This window comes from Leptidea sinapis, chromosome 37 (genome assembly GCF_905404315.1).
Source record: "Leptidea sinapis chromosome 37, ilLepSina1.1, whole genome shotgun sequence".
Lineage (NCBI taxonomy): Eukaryota > Metazoa > Arthropoda > Insecta > Lepidoptera > Pieridae > Leptidea > Leptidea sinapis.
In genome coordinates, this window is record NC_066301.1 from 4,811,350 (window position 1) to 4,826,230 (window position 14,881).

Sequence of the window (14,881 nt, forward strand, 5' to 3'; positions counted from 1 at the left end):
GTCAATGCGACGACGTATAGCTCACTAGATATTGCAATTCAAGCGTCCCAATATAAGGCGATAAGAATGAGATATCGGGTATATTGGGACAGCTTCAGATTATTGACAGCTAATTACTGTCAGCAGAAGGTAGTAATTTACCTCTATCTGTATATAGTATTTTGGGAACAGCCGTTAGTGCATAACAAAAACTAAACTAAAGATCTTTTTATCAAATACATAGCTGTGATATTCCCTGTAGTTATTGTAACTGCCGAATAATAAAAACAGGTAAATATTCCCAGTATCTAGCTGACACAATTAACAAAAAAAAAATATTGATGCAATAAATTGTTTTAGGGACTCCAAATTTTCATAGCGCATGCCATATTACCTAAAGCTAACTATGTATATGTAAATTCCAGCGAATTGAGATCTAGATGGCAGCCAGTTTGACAACCTGACAAACCGGTGCTGAGTCTATGAGTGCTGCATGACCGTTCTTGGTTGTGGAACACGCTATTGTTAAGAAGCTTTTAACTGCTATCTCTAAAATCATAATTTGATTCACACTACTGTATACGGCACTATGAATATATATATATTCATAGTGCCATTATTTACATCATTCACAGAAATATGGCTTCTACTAAAAGACAATCTGCTACTAAAAGAGAATCTTCTGAGACTGAACAAAGCGAAAGTGGATAAAGTCACAGAGACAGTTATCTCCTGTTAACTAGTCGTTTTCTACTTCAACTCTTAGACAATATTGCATCCACCTGCGTTTTGTCTTGCGCAGTTGATATAGTCGCCATACACGGAGATGCCGAAGTCCTAGTGAGATGAGCGGAATAGGGGTCGAAGTTTAATTATTCAAGTAACGCAACACGATCTCTTTGATCTCGGTTTCAGACTAAACGATAACCATCGGAGTAGCCGCCACGTGGGTAAAGACCTGCCTCGGCGGGCCCACAGGCGAGGTTCGATTGGTCGCTCAAAAACGACGTCCGACCATTCTGACCGGGTAAGAATGCGTGGTGGACGTGGTGGATAGGATCCATCACTGTATGTAGCTTATAAGACTGCTGAACCACTGCGAGACTACCGTGAGCGAGTTGGTAGTAGCAGGCTTTAAAGCACACCATCCACTGAGGGGTCTGCAGTCACCAAGTGAAAGGGGTAGGCAATTGCATAAATATCTCTTCACTTCCAACCCTCATGTTATATGCACAGGGTTGATTTTTTATATGAAAATAAGGGACGAGACGATCGGGACCTTTAGCTGATGGTAACTGATACGCTTTGCCCATTACAATTCAGTGCCGCTCAGGATTTTTGAAAACCCCAAAAATGCTGAGCGGCACTGCAATTTCACTAGCTACGGCGCCCATCAGTCCAAAACACAGTAATGTTGATACATTATTGAAATTTTTTATGTAATATCCAAGTGGCATAATATATGCACAATAAAGCAACCTGCTCAAACTACACATGTATACCTACTTTTTAATCTGGAGGTAAATGCTCGGAGTGAAATAATCGGAGTACAAAACATCGAAAAATAGATAACTAGAATCTGATCTGAATTTGACCTGAACCTGAGTTGAAGAGGTACCGAAGGAAGGTGAGGAGAAATCTAAACCGCGCAATTAACACAAGCAAACAACGCGAGTGGAGTAACTATAAAGATATTATCTAATCTGATGCGGTTTTTGTATGTTTTAGTGATGGTATTATGTTTTTTGTGTATGACTTGAAATCTAGCATAAATACTCCATTGGCATTTAATTCTAAAACCAGGCAAACAGGGTTAGGAAAGTCGTCTGTAGCCAATTCAGACAAATTCTGTCCCTACAATAAACGAAGCGAGTCCTAGTAGAGGGAGACGTACTTGCTTGGTTACAAAATCATACATGGGCGCATTAATATTTCACTGCTCAAGAAGAAAATTGGTAAATAGCCCACAAACTGGATTTAACCCTTGGATACATTCGCAGAAAATGGAATGAGGTGAAACTGATTTTCACACACCATAGACATAGCCACATCACTCATAATACTTTCTTTCAAATATAATGCATTGAAATCATTGAGCAGGTACAGCGATACTCCACCCGGATACCTTCTGATAGCAGAACAGTACCTACAAGCTCTACAAAGCAACATTATTATTATCACCTTTGTATGAGCTGTTGACTGAAACATGTAATAAATGATAAGAAAAAAAAAACTTTAATCGATTTAAGTGATATTTTTGATTATTGATTGATATGAATGATGTGAGCGCGACGCGGATGACGTAACACAAAGTTATGCGTAGTAGTTACATCCTTTATGCACACTCAATTAATTTGTTAGTGTCTTAGCGCGTGCGTAGGAAAATATATATTATTATAATTGCAACCAGTTATGGCTACCTAATAGGCCAACATACCTGAGATTCCGAGGCGCGATGGTCTGCAACTGGGGGCCCCTGCTAATCCCCTAGGAACTTTTGGTGCTAAGGTGCATGTTACTTCCTCTTGGCGTGTGTAGGAGAAGTATTTATTCACTTTTACCTTTCGCTGTAAGTTCGCTAGTTCAAACACTGTATTAGCATGTTTCTTTTATTTCATACCGCGCGTCCGCGTGTGGCACTATAGGTCAGCAGAGTGGGACGAGATGCGGTATTTTTTTGCATCCTACCCGTGGAGGCAGATCTGTTTTTCGCTGGGTGATCCAGATGCCGCTGCTGACGCTGTTGCTGATGTAGTACTGCAAGGTATGGAACTCTTCATTCCATCCTCCTCTGTGCCTATTGGTGGCAGGTCCCAACTATGGTTTGACTGCTCCTGCAAAATGGCCTCTCGCCGAAAGCAGAAGTGCTATCAGGCTTGGGTCAATGCGGTGGTAACTAAGGATGTGAATACCAGCGAACTTAAAAAACACTTTAATCATGATCATCACGCGATAGCAGAGTTGAACTTCATGCGTTTTCAGACGCATCGAGGGCAGCTTATGCAGCAGCAGTATTTATTCGGGTCATTGATCAGGATAAATCTGTGCATGTGAATTTAGTGTCGGCTAAGACTAAGGTTGCGCCGATAGAGAAGGAAGTTTCAATTCCGCGTTTGGAATTGTGTGGCGCAGTTCTTGCAGCGAAATTATTAAATGAAATATCTCAAGTGATCCCTACATCAAAGGAAAATCTATATGGTTGGACTGATTCGACAATAGTATTAGCTTGGCTGAAGGGGGATCAAGTAAATGGTCAACGTTTGTTAGTAATCGTGTGTCAGAAATTCTATCTATAATGGACTACGATCAATGGAGACATGTCTCGACCGAGACCAACCCTTCAGACTGCGCTTCAAGAGGATTAAATCCATCAGAAATGGTATCACATGATTTATGGTGGCATGGACCTCAGTGGCTGAGAGAAATTGATATTAATGTACCTAACCTACAACTAGACGAGACACATGAAGAAGAAAGAATAATTTCAATGAAAGTTACAGAGAGTAAAGAAGATTTTGAATGGATGAGATTTTCAAGTTTAACGAAATTGTTAAGAGTGATTTCGTACTGTTGGAGAATAATACTACCAAAGACTGAGAGAGAAGCTTTACCTAGATTTATTACTGTAAAGGAAATGAATCAGACATTAGACAAGTGCATTAAACAAGCTCAGAAAGTTGCTTTTAATGAAGAGATCACGTTACTAGCGAACGGAAAGGAAATACCGAAACGAAGCATTCTTCATACTCTTTGCCCAATTTTGGATCAAAAGGGGTTATTAAGGGTAGGTGGACGTATTGATTTGGCCAACGTAAGCTATGACGCGCGGCATCCGATTATTATACCGACTAAGTCTCATCTTACACAGTTATTAGTATCGGATGCGCATAGCAAAACGCTTCACGGGGGACCACAAGTTATGTTAAATTTCATTCGTTCCAAATATTGGATAATACGGGCTAGAGATCAGGTCAAAAAGCATTTCAGGAGATGTATTGCTTGTTTAAGACATTCAAAAGCGAATAGAGTGCAGCTAATGGGACAACTTCCTGAAGCAAGGTTAAAGCCATGCAAGCCATTCAAGGCAACAGGGGTAGATTATGCAGGACCAGTTAAAATCAAGTTTTCGCCAGGACGTGGTGCGAAATCCTACAAAGGATATATTTGTGTATTTGTCTGTATGGTGACACGTGCTATACACATTGAGGCTGTGACGGATTTAACATCTAAGGGATTCATTGCAGCATTTAGAAGATTCACATCTAGACGTGGGCATTGTCAAGATCTATATAGCGACAATGGCACAAATTTTGTTGGTGCTGATAATCAATTACGCGACATGTTCGATCGAGCTAAATCGAACCTCCCAGATGAAATAGCCGAGCTATTAACATTGGAATCTACAACGTGGCATTTTATACCACCACAGTTACCAAATTTTGGAGGCTTATGGGAAGCTGGAGTCCGGTGCGCTAAAAATCATTTGAAGAAAGTTATCGGGGATAGTACTCTTACATACGAAGAGCTAGCTACTGTACTATCACAAATAGAAGCATGCTTAAACTCGCTTATTCAGTGCGGTACGAGGCCTAAAAAATCCGGTATTAAGGTAGGTATACCCAAAAACTCAGCATTAATAGCACATCTCAGATATAGTTATCTCTTTCCTAGACTATACCACACAGAAGTTATGCCTCTCGCACGTCAGAGAAGTTTAAGTTTTTCCTTACCGCTATAAAGACGAGACAGTAACGAGGTGTTTCAAGCCTCGTTTCGCACTCATCGTGTTAAGGCACTTAAACAACGGATGGAACTAAATAGTAATGTGAAGTTCGCGAATTATTTCAATTTGACGTAATAGGGGCTGGGCCTTTTGCAATCTTCACAGTTGCTAAGCTTTAACAGCGTGGTTGTGACCTAATAACTCTTTATCAAGTCAACAACGTCAGTCTCAGAAGTACTACTGAGTTAATATTTTTATACAGTTTGATCGTTTGAGAAGACTTTGCACATGAGTGAGAAAATACAGACACAATTATATTGTAGCTGTACCTACAACCAATAATATCAATTAATACAAATGTCTAATATCTAACTTATAACGTAGCATTATAGATCGTAGAAATAGTAATCGTGCATAATAACTGTAATAAGCGTATGCCGAAAGCTTCGTTCTGAAAAGAACATTTTATTTTATATAACGTAATAATTCCATGCCGCCGTTGCACATGAGGAATGACACCCTGGCCCATACGGCAAAAGAGAAAGCCGATCTCCTGCGCACTCTTTTTGCCTCCAACTCGACTCTTGACGACAACGGAAAAACACCGCCGACCATCCCGCGGTGTCAGAGCTCTATATCTGAAGTACAGTTCAGACAGAAAACTGTTAGGCGAGCTCTGTTTTCGTTGGACGTCAGGAAGTCGTGCGGGCTGGATGGCATTTCTCCAATCGTGCTTAGAACGTGTGCCCCTGAGTTGACGCCGGTGCTAACGCGTTTATTCCGGCACTCTTATTCCAAAGGCGTAGTCCCTGACTCATGGAAGTCAGCCCTTGTCCATCCGATCCAAAAAAAAAGGATATAGTTCGGATCCGGCGAACTACAGGCCTATTGATGTCACCTCCCTGCTCTCCAAAATCATGGAGAGCATAATTAACCGCCAGCTCTTGGTATACCTTGAGGGTCACCAGTTGATCAACGACCGGCAGTACGGCTTTCGCCATGGTCGGTCGACTGGCGATCTTCTGGTATACCTAACACATAGATGGGCGGCGGCTATTGAAAGCAAGGAGGAAGGCCTGGCATTTGGTCTGGATATAGCGAAGGCCTTTGATCGTGTATGGCACAAGGCGCTCCTCGCAAAACTTCCATCATTTGGGCTTCCCGAGAGCTTATGCAAGTGGACCTCCAGCTTCCTCACTGGGCGCAGCATACAGGTCGTTATCGACGGTTATTGCTCGAATCCCAAGCCCGTGAACGCTGGAGTGCCCCAAGGCTGTGTGCTATCTCCCACGCTGTTTCTTCTGCATATCAATGATATATTGGACACCGCCCACATGCATTGCTATGCAGACGACAGCACTGGTGATGCCGTATACACGGGCCATGCAGGTCTCTCTCGGGAAAACGTCGACCAGTGCCGGGAGAAACTTGTGTCTTCTATCGAGTCCTCTCTCGAGAAGGTCGCGGAATGGGGTAGGTTGAACCTTGTCCAATTTAACCCCCCGAAGACTCAAGTTTGCGCGTTTACCACTAAAAAAACCCCATTTGCCGTATCACCGCTCTTCGAGAACACTTCCCTTAAAGCCTCGCCTAGTATCGGAATACTGGGTCTCGAAATCTCGAGCAATTGCCAATTCCGTGGCCATCTGGAGGGCAAAGCCAAACTGGCTTCAAAGAAACTGGGCGTCATAAATAGAGCACGGCAATACTTCAAGCCGGCCCACATTCTAGCGCTCTACAAAGCGCAGGTCCGGCCTCACATGGAGTATTGCTGTCATCTCTGGTCTGGCGCACCCCAGTATCAGCTCGATCCATTTGACCGCGTGCAACACAGAGCAGCTCGAATTGTCGGGGACCCAGTACTCTGTGAACGGCTGGATCACTTGGCGTTGCGTAGAGACGTCGCTTCATTGTGTGTCTTCTACCGCATTTATCACGGGGAGTGTTCCGAAGAGCTGTTCAACCTGATTCCTGCCGCCGAATTTCATCTTCGCACGACACGCCACAAGTTACGATATCATCCCCACCATCTGGATGTGTGGCGGTCCTCCACAGTGCGGTTTTCAAGGAGCTTTCTTCCTCGTACCACGAAGCTGTGGAATGAGCTTCCTTGTGCGGTGTTTCCGGGACGATACGACATGGGTACCTTCAAGAAAAGCGCGTACACCTTCCTTAAAGGCCGGCAACGCTCTTGTGATTCCTCTGGTGTTGCAGGAGGAGTGTGGGCGGCGGTGATCACTTAACACCAGGTGACCCGTACGCTCGTTTGTCCTCCTATTCCATAAAAAAAAATAGCTCTGATAAGAACCATTTCATAATGCTGTACATCAACTCATAGAATCATACAGATCACCAGTAGTCATCTCATGGATGTACGAGCATCGTCACGTTCTCTCGACGACCGTAGATATACTCACGTGATCAGTCATATGCTCCGCGTTACACAACCGCACAGCAAGGCCGAGCGTCCTCGAATGACGCGTCGGGACTCGGGGGTCGATCGCTATTCATGCAATTTTAATCAATGAGCGACAGCGTAGGTTCTGAATGCTTATTGACATCGTATGATCGAGGTTCGACGCGAGTTTACACAAACTGCGATAGCATTAGTTTTAGAGCGAGATAGAACACATAATATTATCCTCAATTCTTATTGAATGAAACGTTTTACTATTGGTTAAAATGTAAGCTTTAGTATTGGTGCGTATTTTCTGAATTTGTAAATATTTTTTAAGTAACAATTGTAATTGGGTAACTAGTTTTAAGGATTTTGTATATATATCACGTAACTTTCAAATAAATGATATCTTCCACATATTCCTCACAGTCAAGCAGTTGTTTTATTTAATCGCCAAACGCTCTGTCTCTAAAATACCAACGAATTGAGAACCTGCTCCTTTTTTGAACTCGCTTAAAAAAGAATCATCGAAATCGTTTGGTACGATATTGAGCTATTAGTAAATTTATCATCCACTTTTCTATAAGTATGTATAGCAAATTTAAGACTTTTATGGTTTTCTCATGGATGCCACTATCAGATCTGGACCAAATTACAATAGGCCCACACGGGAAGCACCAGGTTTCAAATAAAAAAAGAATAAGTAAAATTTGTTCAGTCGAAAAAATCAATATTCAGTCGAAAGTTTTGAGGTAACAAACATAAAAAAAACAACGAATTGAGAAGCTCCTCCTTTTTTGAAGTCGGAAAAAACGGAGCAAATTGTTCTGGCTGAAGGACAAGATTCCATTGTTATGAAATAAAGACAAGTGATATTTAAATATATAAACGGAATCGATATACCCGGGTCTTATTCAGTGTCATATCCCACTTCCTACTTCTGTTGACATCCTCTTATCCTCTGATAAACCTTGTGTATATAAACTTCTTTCCTCATTTATCCTATTAAATGATATTAAACTGTATATAAGTAGTATAAGTAATAAATATTCATTTATTTGTATATAAGTAGTAGTAGTATAAGTAATTATATATATATTAGTATATTATATATTATTTTCTATCCTTTCCTGATCCTATCAAAAATTTCGTTTGTTATTTTCTATTTTTTTCTAAGTAAATAAGTTTCCTCCGTTTTAAAAAGAAATAAAGAAAAACTTGACAATGGCTCAATCGCTTAACGCGCAGAGCCAATAAACCACGAAGAAGAAGAAATATATAAAGAAACTGTCGAGAAAAGCGCGGGAAACATCTAAATTGGCGGACGCGTTTTTTCTTGATATTTTTATTTTTAATTAAAAAAGTGGATCAGTGAAGGTTTTTACGATATAAAAGTATTTATTTAATAGTTATAACATATTTATTTTATTTATATAGTGTACTTTTTGGAATCCGGTAAGAGTTTCTTTTAATTATTATGGGGGTTGATCCCCCGGACGACCCTGGCGGACCAGGGCCTGGACCTGGACCGCCTGTAATATCGTAATCGACGATTCGTCAATGGATACTGAAGATGGACTAATTCCTCTCTCAGAGAGAAAACGATCGAAACCAACAAAAAAACACTCTAAATCAAAGAAAACTAAAGCTGGAAAATTGTTTTCTCTAACGAAAATTCTAATGAGCAAACAATGTTACCACCCAAAATTCACGTCTCACCTGTTAATACTTCTGCTGCTACACAACTCGCTGGTTCAGGTCACTCACAACCACAAATAATTAGAAAATATGTTCGCACAGATTCAGGCCCTTTCACGGTACATGTACAAAGATTAACAACATCCCCTGATGATCCCATTACGTTGCACCCAATACAGTTTGGAAAAGATTTAAAAAAATATAATATTAAAAATATTGTTAATGGCAGCTTGAAGTGTATCGGCAGGAACAGAGTGTCCTTGTCTTTTACAAACTATGAGGATGCCAATTTGTTTACAGAGAACTCTGCAATAACTAGTCTCTGCTATAAAATATTCATACCAAGTTTCAATGTTACTAGAGTTGGTATAGTGAAAGGTGTGCGGATAAAGAGGAGGATATCCAGGAAAACATCACTGTTCCTATAGGATGTGGACAAATATTAAAAGTGAGACAAATTAAAAGAAAAAATGTTACTGATGGTACTACCTTATTTTCTAATACCAACATGGTTGTATTAACCTTTGATGGTCAAATTTTACCTAAAAGGGTTTTCATGTGCTATACATCTCTTCCTGTTGAATTATACATTTTTCCTACCATCCAGTGCTATAATTGCTGCAAATTTGGTCACACTAAAATACAATGCAGGTCAAAGTCACATTGCTTTAAATGTGGGGATGAACACCCCTCAGACACTTGTGCTATTGTCTCTGAAAATGCTCACTGTCTCCACTGCACTGGTTGTCACTTTGCCACTAGTAAGCTATGTCCAGAATTCGCTAGACAACAAAAAATTAAAGTTTCAATGGCCCAGAGTTGCATATCATATGCAGAGGCAGCTAAAATCCATCCCCCATCTTCAAAACCTTATAATGATGTAGTAGCTTCTTCCCCTCCCCAATCTGGAAATAAAAATCATCCTTCTTCAAATTTTAGTTCACATGTACCTCCTACACCAAACAGTGGGCATAAAAAAACTGTGTTTATTCAACGTCATGTTCCTCCTAAACAAATTGGAGGATATGACCGTACCATGCATGAATCAATTAATAATTAATATAATAATCATAATTTCCAAATACCTGATGGTTGTGTGTTGAAACAGAGATCAAATACAATTCCACAACAATCAATTGCAGAATTAATTTTGGAACTTATTAAATTACTTTCTAATTCTAGTAATTCATTCTCTAATGATAACTATTTACCGTCCAACGCTGCCAATTCATTATTGACATCTTTAAACCAAATCTTTAATTATGGACCACAAAATCCTTCAGTGGAACTGCAGGAGTGTAATAAGCAAAAAAACTGATATTATTTACTTACTAAATAAATATAAAGCTATGGCTATGTGTCTCTCTGAGACATGGTTTAACCAGAGTTTTCTTTTAGGATTTCTGGTTTTGTCACTGTGAGAAATGATAGACTTGATGGGTATGGCGGAGTGGCCATACTTATTAGTAAATCTTTCTCATATAAGATTTTTTCACTCCCTACTCTCAGTGATGGCATTAATGCCATTGCTGTGATTGTAAATAAAATTTGTATAATATCTGTGTATATACCTCACCCTTCTTCTGTTTTATATAATGAGTTTAGTCAATTACTTGCTACCTTACCTGGCCCATTTTTAGTACTTGGTGATTTCAACTGTCAAAATCAATCATGGGGCAGTTCTAACACTAATTATGGTGAATTGATGACAGATATTTTAGACTCTCATAATGTATGTATATTGAACAATGGAACTCTAACTCGACATACTGGTCCCCATGAAAGCCTCAGTGCTCCTGACTTGTTGTCACTTTGCTCTCCAAGTTTGGCCTCACTGCTATCCTGGAGTGTACTTGACAATTCTTATGGAAGTGATGATATACCAGTTGTTCTTACTTTACCTATATCTTGTCCACCTTCTAATGTAAATCACATTTCTAAATTAAAACATAAACTGCCAGACGACTGGAGTTCATATAAAAATTATGTTGAACAAAAACTATCTAACCTTCCTATTGTTAGTGGTGGTAATGAAACAAAATGTGCAGATGAGTTTACCAAAATATGAATTGATGCTGCTAACACTTTATTTCCATTACGAGGTCATACACAAGGCAAAATCTAATTTCCTCCTTGGTGGGATTATAAGTGCACTACAGCTATCAAGCAGCGGAAGGAGGCTGAGAAAAAATATTGTTCCATGATGACTGCAGAGAATTTTGTAATTTATAACGAAATAGCTAATTCCACTCGCAAGCTCCTCAAACACAAGAAATTTGAGGGTTGGCGGAAATTTTGCGAGTCTTTAAATCCAAATATTTTCCCATCAGTTGTTTGGAAAAATATAAGAAGATTTAAATCAGCTTTCTATTCACACTCATCTAAGGTAAAAGCATCAGTAGATGACCACTTAAGTACACATAATTTTCTTTTTTAATGTTTGACTTTAAATATCATCTGAATTCAATGAGTGCTTTTTTTTTGTAAACTCTGTGCAAGTCTTTCAACACATCTGTACATGAAAAAATGCTGGTTAATGAACCATGGTAGAATAAAAATTAAAAAAAATCCTAGTATTAGAAATTTAGTAGTTGACCATCCAAAAACTAGTAGATGACCATATTTCGCATCAGTCATTCAGACGCTTCAGTTTTAATTGGGTTATTTGTTAAATAAGATGCAAAATAATATAGGTACCGTTTTATTTCAATTATAATAATAATTAAATCCGCCACTAGTTAAAAATTATATAAAGGAATGTATCCCTGGAACATCAAATACATTTCTCGTAGAACTGGTCTTTTTGGGCTCCTCTATATGAGCAACTACTGCATCCCAGGGATAGTCAAGCACGTCTATATGTTCAGGCCATTTCCACAATCGACCATTTGCTTGCATCGATGAAATTGTTGCTGTCTCTTTCATAGCTTTAAGTACTTTCCCTGGATAAAAGTTATTGTCGTACTTAAATATGACAAATTCACCATCTACTTTTTGAGGGGGTTTTAAACCCACAATGTCAGATTCTTGATCAATCTCATTTTCTAACTCATTCGAACTTTCTGCTGAAGAGACCACATCAGCCGAGTCTGAACTTGAGGAAGAGAATCATAGGTTTTTTTTTACTCGCTTTATTTTAGTTGATTCTATTATTTTGAGAGTCTTGATTCTCTTTAATGACTCTTTCTCTTCTTTCTTTCGTAGCTTTTCAGCAGCCTTTTCTACTTTAATTCGTTCAAGATCTTCTTTTTGCTTTAGTTATTCTGCAGATATTCCTGGTAACTTTTACCTGAAACAATAGTAGGTATTCTTTCCTTGGAACGTGATTTAGTAGTATACTTTTTGATATTATTTTTGTAAAAGAAATGTTTTTTGGGCATTGGCAATGGGCTGGGTACATTATCCGGTACAGCCTCAGAATAAGTGCTAGTAATACTATAGATACCGGAATTTAATCCATCATTAACAGCGCTAGTTGATGGTTTTGGCATAATTTCAAGCATATCGTTAGGAGCAGTTATGTCCAATTGATCTAGAGTGGTTTCAAATATACCATCAGCAACGCTAATTTCTGGTGATCCTGGGATCGTCACTAGCAGGTTGTCACCAACAGTAATAGGTACCGCAGTTTCCATTGTGGTTTCCAAAACACCATCATTATTGTTAGATGCTGACGCTGACGGTTCCGATGACAGCTGAAGCAGATGTTCTACAGTGGTGATGCCTGATGTATTAAATCCTTCAAAATTTAGATCACATAATTGGGAATTTTCTACAGTAACACCTAACGGTCCAAGCTCTTTCAATATAGAGTCATTAATTTGGTTCAATTGTTGTAGCCTATTCAGTTCATCTTTTGTTTTTTTCCACAAATTAAACAGCGCTAAATCAACCAAATCACCTGACCATTCATCCAGTGTTGCATCAAATGTTACAAATTTTTGGGGGTTGATATTATCGTTTAAAAATTTTAAGCCTCTTTTCAGATAGTAAATTTGTTCGCTAATGTCCTGGTTTTCGCTGTTACTCTCAAGTGGGACTTTTACCTCCAATGGGTTCCATGGAAATAAGCCACATTTCTTAAATCCATTTGCCAAAATTGATTTATTTATGGTTTTGCCCATTACCTCGTGTAATAACATAGCAAAATCTTCTTAAGTACATGAGGCTCATCATTTTTTATTTTATCAATCCTCCAATTTTGTACATGCCTCCTCCATGCTTCTTTTAGTGGCTTAAATACTGTGACATCCATAGGTTGAATTAAATGGGTTGCGTTAGGGTAAAGTGCTTCTAACACGATTCCTTTTTCTTCACAAAACTGGCTAGTTTGAAGTGATAAGTGAGATATGTGCCCATCAACAAAAAGAATAACCGGTAATGCTATTTCATTTTTAATCAGCCAAGGATAAAATATATCAGCAACAATTTCAAAGAATGCTTCACACGTCATCCAACCTGAGTCAGTTTTTCCATTGCCCCAGTCTGAAGGGAAGTTATCCGCAATTTCTTGAGGTATCCGCTTATAGCTAAACAATATCGTGGTAGGAGCTAGGGAACCGTTCGCATTTCCAGTTACCAACACAGTTAAACATTCCTTGTCGTCGGCATTTACCTGCTAATACACACTTTTTTCACCTTTTCTTGCAAGCACTTTAGGTCCTTTTGGTGCTAAAAAAAATGCTGTCTCATCGCAATTAAATATTCGCGATGCATCATTCAATATATCAGCATGGCCACTATCTTCCAACTCCTTATACACACGTTTATACCACTCTGATATTTAAGCACCTGTTACCTTGGCTCTCGATGCCGTCAAATTTTGTGATATCCTCGTAGAAATGGTTGGATTCCTCCGAATGAATGACTTTACCCATGTTCTACCTGGTCTTCCATTTTTAAATAAGGTACATGGACGTTTTATATCCTTTAAATATTTTTATACACTCACGATTAACTGTTCGGTTGTCACAGGAAAACCCGCTTTTGCCATATTTTGCACCCAGTCGCATATTTTATGCTCCTCTTCTGGTGTCAGGATGGACACCGGACCCATCTTTCGTTCCATTGGTGACTTCCCTTTTACTTTATTTGTAAGCGTTATTCTCGATACACCGAAGTTTTTTGGAGCTGTTCTTATTGGTGTTTTATGAAGACGAACATCATTCACTGCTCCGAGCATTGCAGCTTCTATAAAATTTAGGAATGCGCCGTTTTTCCCAGACATCTACGAGATGAAAAATTGGTTTTAGCAATAGATCATAGCTTACCATAAAGTTGGTCAACTACTAAATAAAATCAACTTATTGTAAAATTAAATTAAATAGTTTATTTTAATTAATGCTGCCTTTCATATGTTGTTGTGTAGAGCATATTTACATGATACAGAATTTTATCAGAAAATGAACATCATGGTCAATTACTAGAAAATCATGGTCAAACGGAATCAGTAGTTGACCACCCCCATTTTTCAATCTTTGAAAACAAATTTTCATATTTTAAATACCCTGTTATTTAAATAAAACATAAACGAACAAGAAAAGAAAACACCCTGACCATCAACAAGTTGACAAATATATAAAAAATACTGTACTTCAAACTTTTTCGATCTTTAAGAAAATTGTTACAAAAAAACGAATAATAGATTAACAGGGCGTCACTCAACGAACAACTGGCTGTCATTTGAATATTTGACAGATATGGGCGGGCAATTTCACGCGCTTCGTTGACTAGATAGCAGCACTGACTAGTTAATATGGAATTAGTTTAAAAAATGCCGCGAATTCCTAGTTTATCGGTTTATGTCCATAAGTGGTCAACTACAGGTACATGGTCAACTACTAGTGACTTTACCTTACTACATTATCTATTGAACTATCCGACAATTTTATGGACAAGCTGGCTCCTTCATCTACTCCCGACATTAAAAATGCCCCGTGTTGTATTCCTTTCTCTGTACCTTGTAGTTATACAGACCTTAATGCTCCCTTTTCTTTTTTTGAACTAAAAGGGGTGCTGTCTTATGTCAAAGAAGTGGTTTGGGTTTTCCAAGAGAAGTATTCCTTCTTCTTGGAAAACCCAAA

General features: G+C 38.8%; 1 long non-coding RNA gene across 1 annotated transcript; it reads right to left on the minus strand.

Moving 5' to 3' along the window:
* Positions 1-9,217: 9,217 nt before the first annotated feature.
* Positions 9,218-10,761, minus strand: LOC126975802 (uncharacterized). Its single transcript, XR_007731800.1, has 2 exons — positions 9,884-10,761; positions 9,218-9,703 (listed from the first exon to the last, which is right to left on the minus strand). It is a non-coding gene; the product is annotated as an uncharacterized LOC126975802 (long non-coding RNA).
* Between the last annotated feature and the right edge of the window lie 4,120 nt (positions 10,762-14,881).